This window comes from Papilio polytes, unplaced genomic scaffold, assembly GCF_000836215.1.
Source record: "Papilio polytes unplaced genomic scaffold, Ppol_1.0 DF824146.1, whole genome shotgun sequence".
Taxonomy (NCBI): domain Eukaryota; kingdom Metazoa; phylum Arthropoda; class Insecta; order Lepidoptera; family Papilionidae; genus Papilio; species Papilio polytes.
The window spans coordinates 841,793-850,124 of NW_013525058.1; the positions used below are offsets into that span (position 1 = coordinate 841,793).

Consider the following 8,332-nt stretch of genomic DNA (forward strand, 5'->3'; position numbering starts at 1 on the left):
TTGGCGTTTTGTCTGATTGTATAGTCCTGTAGTGATGAACATAACAGGAACATTTTAATTTATAAACTAGCTTTTGCCGACTACTCCATCCGGTCGGAATTAAGAAAAGAATATATAAGCTTTAGTGTTCTCTATCTGTGTCAAATTTAATTGAGATCCATTCAGTGGCTTAGGTTACAAACTCTACAAACATCCATCCAACCAAACATTCGCATTTATATTAGTAAGAATACTAGAGTCGATATTAGTGTTGTTAAATGCTACTTTTAATTGAATATTGCTTTGTTGCTTTACATGGGAAATGATATACTACACAAATACGGTGAAATGTACCGTTCTCGATGTTTTTATGTTGATAAATTTCCGGTAATAGCAATACCCAGTTGATCATAATGCACAATGCCAAGAGAGTTTCTTTCCCATAGCCTACTAAAATCTGCAACTCTAGATCGGTGCAGTCGGGGATAACGTTTGTAATAGTTTCTGATGATTTAATTTTTAATTTCATCAAATTTCGTATTTACTTTTTTATTTGTATTGTATGTACTAAAATCATGCCACAATCAAGACGAATCCGGTTCAAATAAGATTCAAAATCTATAATTATTATTTGTGTTTGCATGTAAATATAACAGAATTTAAAATATCTTGTAATGGATACTTTAAATCATACTTCATCCTAATATTATAAATGTGAAAGTTTAGATGGATGGATGGGTGGATGGATGTTTGTTAGAGTTTGTAGCCTCAACAGATGAACGGATTTCGATGAAATTTGGCATAGATGTAGAGGATACTCACTTTTGTTTTTTTTTTTTTATTTTCACGCGGACCGACTCGCGGGCGAAAGCTAGTTCCTTACAAAGTGACGAGGACTCTTAGTATATTTTTGATTTAAAAATTTGTAACATTATTATTTTTATAATAATGATGAATATATACACAGTAATTATGCATATTAATTGTTCAATAACATATGTAACTTGAGCTGACTGTATCTAGTAACGTGAAGGTTCCCGGTTCCGTTACGTGTTGAATTATGAATTCATTTATTGCTGTGGGCTTCCACTGAATCTTCCGTACAAATATCTTAGTTTTGTTAGAAAACTAAATAGATAATGTGAATTACAATTTAAAGTTTTTCATCATCATAATCATCATCATCATCATCATAATCTCCTTATCCTAATTTAAGCAATTTAATTGTTATTTGTAACGTTGATTAAAGTTTTGTTTTATTAGAATCACGATGCGATTTGCAATATTTACTTCTTACTCTTACTAATATTGTAAATGTGAAAGTTTACATGGATGGATGGATGTAAGAGTTTGCCGCATAAAATGCTGAACAGAGCTCGACGAAGTATAGACGTAGAGCATAGTCTGGAAGAACACTTAGGCTTTTTTAAAAATTTCGGTCAGAGTCGTGTGCCAAAGCTAATGCATAATATTGTATGACCATACATACAATCTCATTCACGTTGTACATAAATTATTACATTGTCTGCATAATGTTGAAATTTTACATCCTTATTTTTGTCATACATTTTATGTTAGCTAAAACATTCAAACAATGGCGTATTCTTTGTCAGTTTAGGCGTTATGAATTCTAAATTGTCTTTGTCTCTCCATATAAAAACACTTCAATGCCCGCCAAGGATGTAATTTAGGACTGCGCTGTAGGCCTTAATGTGTTCATGTCACGTGAGCAAATTATTATCCTTGATGTTTGTTTCTGGTTCAATTAATTGTACTTTTAGTAATAGTAATTCAATTTTACTAATGTTATCGCATGTTACAAGGAGAACGTTATGAGTGTGGTACACCGGTAGAGGTAGACGTAGAGAGAGATGGATGTATTGCGTGAAAGGTGACATGATCAAGAAGGGAGTGATAACTGAGACGTATGATAGAGTTATGTGGAGGCCAAATACCTGTTACGCCGACCCTAACACCCGAGAAGGATAAGGAGGAATATGATTTTACTAATGTTATAAATGCGCAAGTTTGTTATCACGTAACATTAGACTGACCAAACAGATCTTGATTAAACTGAGATAGATTATTGTCTGGATTAAGAGCTTAAGCAACTAATGGCCGGTTTCCCAGCTACATTTAACCATTCGTTAATTGCTATTCCGAACTACGTAACTTAAGTTTTATTCCGTTGAAACTAAGGTCAATCTAACACTAATCACAAGGTAATGATAAAATAAATGGAAATTTCAGTAACACAGGATTACTCAGTTTTTTATTGGCACCTGGACGAAGTCGCGGAAAACGGCTAATAACTAAAAATCTAAAAGTAGTTAACGTATTATAGTACATAATATCAGAGTAATTATCATGTCTGATGGACGTATACACATTAAAATAAAACTTCTTATCGAAGATTTGTCTGTTAGTTTGTTAGTCACTTCATACAGTTTTATGTCTGTTGAAGATTTTACGGTGTGGTGACCACGACGATTGATGCGGGCCCTGTATGACTACAATGGTGTTGCACGTATGCCATATAGTTCTACATTGTTTCTGTTCTGTTGCAAAGAAGTCCAATGACCCAATCATTGGAGCGTGTCCGAGAAAGTGCAAGCAAGACAGTTATTGCTATAGTGTATTATTTTTTAAGTATTCTATGTTTGTTAGTAATAACTTCGTTTTTTTATCTCTATCGGCAGAAAAAACTCCGACAAATTGTATGATACTTTTTCACGCATTCGTGGCTGGTTTCTCTCCTACTTTTAACCATTCGTTAGTGTTTTTGGTTCGATAACTAGAGTTTAACTATGAAACTTATTTCAACCTAATGAATAGGTAATAATAAAATAAATAAACACTCCAGCAACCCAGTATTAGTCTTGTAAATTAAACGGTCTTTCTTAGTTATAGAGTGGACAGTTGTTTAATGTTTTTTTTTTAAAGAAAGATATAAGCATAACATACTAAAGTCGCCGTCCAAATCGCTTCCGTTGAAACAAAAACAGTACGAAGACGCGCCTCTGATTCACGAGCTAATCTCGTCATCCGTGCATCGACCACGTCCCAACCAAGACGAGATATATGTATTACGACTAAAGCCTGCATCACACAGACACGAAAGCGATTCGGCATCGAAGCGAATCGAATTTTGATATAGATATCGATTTTGTATATACCAATAAGACACACAAATATACATTTAATTAGTGGTATTGATAAAACATAACAATGTGACATGTAGTTGTGGCATTATAAAGTTCGAAGCTTAACCCTATCCCTATGTTAGGCTTAATGTGTATGTTTTCTTATACATTGTGTTGTGTTGTTTCTTATACATATGTTTATAAAGGCAGGTTCACTACTTGAAACAAAATCCAATATCTGTTCGTGTCTCGATGTAATAATTTACAGTTCGTTTCGGTTCCTATTCCCTTTCACGGTTGTGTGTTACCGGCATTATATTACAAGTACAATGTCGGCGCGGTCACAGACGCCGTTCGCTAGATTGTGTATCCAATTTTGCGGTCAGGCTGCGATCTCTTCAAGTTAATGTAACGAGAGGTGATAGTTATGGTAGATAACTGAAATGATACTCCCATACTTGAAACTTGTGTCTTTTTCCTATAAATAAAAATTAGTGATTCTAGGCTTTGATATATTCAACATGCTATCTTACTACATTTTTTTTAATTTCGCGCGGACGCATTCTTAGGCGATAGCATATCGAAATACAATTTATGAAGGCTGTTCGTTACAGGCAAGCAATTTGCCCTGAGTCCACAGTTGACTTCATGTCGTGTTTTTATTTTAAAAAATAATGCAATAATCATGGATTCTATACATATTATGCTACATAAGTTAATATAAAATGAGTATTATTTCCTCCAATCGCGTCATAATTGCAGGTGAGAATGCAACCGAAGTAATTTTACAATGAATGCTTGGTTAGTAATAAAACATCATACGATAGTTGTAGAATTGCTGATTGAAACAGACGTTACAATGATTCTAAATAGTGTCATTATTAATTATGTAGATGTGCACTGACTTAGTGGATAAAATTATGATGCAATCTGCACATATATGCGAAGAGAAACTAAGATGTATGAAGTCAATCCGCAGTGGACCAGTATTCAATATGAAAACAATTTTTTATTTTAGAAACGAGCTGTTCCGTGCGGCTTCATCTGCATGAAATTATGAAAACTTTTGTTAATTAATATTTGTGAAATTTTCAATTTCAAATGTCGAAATTCAAATGCACAAAAATAACAACGAGGGCCTTAAAATTGGATAACAATTACGGTTATCATGACAATCTTGTTTTTTAATGTTGTCAGGCTGTAGATTGTTGTTCCCTTCCTGCGTAATTGTTTTTGACCGACTTCCCAAAAGAAGGAGGTACTCAATTCGTCTGTATGTTTTTTTTGTCCAAATTATTTACTCCCTAAGTTTAATAGCGTGAAAATATAAGCCTAAAGCGTGTCGTAAGTTTAGGGCTTATTATTAAAAAAAGAATTAATACAGCTGTAAAACATTGTCATCATTTTACTCTCTAAATAAGCAGAATCACGTTTTGTACATGTCTTTCGGAAACCGTATTCACGGTATATGATCATCAGATTGTATTTCTCATAAACATCTACGAATGGAAATTTAATTAAAACTTAGCTTCAATTATCGCAATGAATGCTACCAACTGTAGGTAACAACCGACGTATTTCAAAAGCTAAGCGAATCGTAATCAGGATGATTTAATCAGAGCTAGTTGGTACGATATTTCCGCAATTGGTACCGGTGAATCGATAAATCGTTCAGTATCTAGGGTTGTCTCCTCTTCAAGTTTGCATGAAGCAAATTCCGACTACCGGTTGTCGATTAAAGTTGTTTTTTGTCTGCGAAGTAGAACTGGAAATGTTTTTTTGTTGTCTACGAAATGTAAGGTTCTAAAGTCGTCGTTTTTTTTACTTGCCGCCCACTGAATGAACACTTTCGGGACTAATTTTTTGAAAGCAGGCAACCCTATTCTTACCCTGCATTTTGTTATATAACCTGTCGCTTTTACATGACTTTCTCGTTCCGTCGAGACGAGCGAGTATACGATAAGTAAATCGCAGAATATGCAGTCGCTTCGACGAACTTTTTAAAAATCTAGCGCTTAAAAGCTTCCTTTGAATCGTGTCTGCGAGGTCGTTGACCTTTGCTTGTTTAGTGATGCGCTGCAACCTACATAGCAGTATTTGGGTATCGATACTTTTTTATCATAATTTTTTTGGATCAATTTAGTTGAAGGTTTGAATTTTTAAGTTATTTATCTAGTTATTACAATTTTTTAGTTACTGCTGTGCGAGTTTTTAGGTTCATATATTTTTTTTTGTTATTTGAATTGGTTAGTAAGACATATAAAGCGACATTTTTTTTTTTCTAGATTATGAATTTTAAAAAAGCCTGCAAATTCAATTATGGTCTCCTTTACGTGTGTATTTATTGATATCGATATCGATAGTTTTACGAACTTACATACTTGCATTAAAACGTAACTATTGCTCGCTACCACTGACTTCAATTCGTTAGATAATAGCGAATTTCATTGAATACAAGATCGAATGTCAAATCGTGACTCGATTCGAATATTTATTTCTCATTTTTGGTAGTCATACTTTGAGAGAGTGCATGATGTTCTCATTCGATAATTACTAAGTTATTTCTGGCAATACTTACTAACGCATTATAAACCTATATTTGAAAGAAACCCTGATTCCGTGGCAATGCTTAAACATTAATTTAAAATATATTAAACCACTTCCTAAGTCAATCTATTCTAATATTATAAATAGGATAGAAAAGTATTTTTGTATGTATTGAAATAACTCAAAAATTACTGGGTTACATTATCAGTAAGTCACATAGGCGAAGTTTTAATTATTATTTCACGCGGGCGAAGTAGCGAGCAGCGGCTAGCATTTAATATTTGTAAATTGAATTCGCCTTTAGTTCATCATAATGGATGCATTATCCCTTACAAATAAAGTAGGGAATTAGTTTTATTACCTACCATTAAATCTTGGAGCGAAGTCCTACAATCCTTCAGTCTATTGTTATTATGTGATTAATTTATCAGCCAAATCAATATTCGCATCTTTAACATAGTTAGATATTACCGTAAGTATGTTACTGATAAGAATAATAGCGATTGAAGGTCGTAGTTCTACTGATTGACGGGCGACAGAACAATTGGCTCGTTATTGACAAACACCGAATGGTAAATATATGCTCTGAGCGTCCATGCCCTACTTGCAGGCTTACGTAACTGTTTATACCAAGATCTTGACAGTCTATGTGGATTTTCACTAAAATATCAATATTAAAACACGATGTTAAGACCAAGAAGGATATAAATATGTTTTTGTACAGGTTTCGGTAGTGTTAAATCAATATAACCGACTCCTAGACCAAAGAATATTTAAGAATTCAATTTTAAATTCCCTAAAGGAGTTATATTTGGACGTTCCATCAAAGATGTTTAATTGGGCTTTATGTGTTTTAGTTCGTATTAAAACATTCCTTACTTAAATCAATTCAAGACATTTTCAGTATTTTTTAAACCGAAAGTGATTTCTTAAGTACATATTTAAGGTTTCACTTATATCGGGGTAAAGTATCAAGTTGCCTGATTTACAATTTGCCCTTTACCGAAAATACGCAATCAGTTCACGTGAATGAAGCCAAAAATGTTCGTGTAATTAAGCAATCGTCTAAATCTGTTAGGGGTTTGTCCCGTTTTCTTTGCAAGTAAGTGTAGTGGAGTAACCGACTCTTGAAAATATTGGATAAACGTGCCTTGTAGTATACTGTCGCGTCTTAGAGTACACTCGACGTCCTTTGAAGCACTCTAACCATTCTAAGAACAATTTGTACAGTTTTTTTTATTTTTTTGCGTTAAAGAAAACTGTCTTTGATCCTTTTTATATTAACGTCTATCGTCAATTTATTAATTTTATTTAAGTTTTCTCCATATATTCTTATTCCTTTATTTCGTAGATTCTGTTCAGTTTTTGATATTCCTACGCTAAAGAACTCCTGGTGATCATTTAGCGTCTCAAAGTAGTAAATGAAGTCCCAGTAATAGCGTGTGCGGTTCGCATTAAATATAAACTCTAAATGCCAGCAGAGCGGTCACCTTTGAAAGTCGAGAGCGGAACGCAAGATGGCGCAAGTGTAATTACAAATTCAGACACCGTGCGAATGTGAAGCTGGTTATAGCCAGGATACTTTAAAATTTTGAACTCAAGTCTAGAAGAGATAAATAGTTTAATAAGTTAAAATTCTTTCAGATATGCAACCACGTAAGAAAGTTAGGTTAGCTATGATTAAGCGTCTAATTTTCAAGTTCTCCTTCATCATGGTCTATTACGAATTTTGGCCTGACAGTTGAGATAACGCATTCGTAACGTCATCAACAGAATATTGAGATGTAGACACATCTAAATCAAATTTTGTCGATGACTTTACGAACAGTCACAAATATTTGTGTTAAGCCCTCAGATTTAAATATGTTTGTGTATTCCGGTACGTATAAAAACTAACAAGCGTCACAAACTGGCAGTCTGGGGCAAATTATGAATCAAATTACATATCTAGCCAGCCAGCCAGCCAGCCACTAGCTGTTGCTCGCTTACCTTTTTAACCCTTATGTGAGTGACGAGGTACCCGGGTACCTTTCGCATTTTCAAATTCATGGTAAAAATCACCCCAATAGTTTTTGAGTTATTTCAATACATACAAAAATACAATTCTTTAGTCTTTATAATATTAGTATAGATAGTATAAACAACGGAATTGGCCAACATTACACTTGTTAGTGGGGCAAAAACGTTTCCACTATTATCCAGATAAACAATTAAGGTTACAAGAACATCAATTTAAAAAAAATAATATCACTAAAACTGCATTTAAGAACCTTTACAAACATTGACCTCTATCCATGATGTCGTCAAAATCAGATCAATTCATTTATGAATCCTTACAGACTTTCTTTTTGTATTTTTGTTTTCATATTAAAATGTAATAAATGTTTCATGTAACGGTATGATACACATGAGAGGTTTTTATTGCAAACTTATTACAGTTTAGTTTATGTTTAAAGTGAAAAGTTTTTAAAAAATTGTAACAGAGAAAAAAGTTATTTCAATGATTATTATCTGCCATGTACCTGAAAATCTATATCTATACTAATATTATAATGTGGAAAGATTTGTATTTTTGACCGACTTCCCAAAAGAAGGAGGTATTCAATTCGACGGTATGTTTATTTTTTTTTTTTTTATTTTTTTTTTATGTGTGTTACGGCATA

The 8,332-nt window shown here is 33.4% G+C and overlaps 1 protein-coding gene across 1 annotated transcript in view; it reads left to right on the top strand.

Moving 5' to 3' along the window:
- Positions 1-8,332, top strand: part of LOC106111722 — a 47,423-nt gene that overhangs the window by 5,252 nt on the left and 33,839 nt on the right. The window lies entirely within an intron of this gene.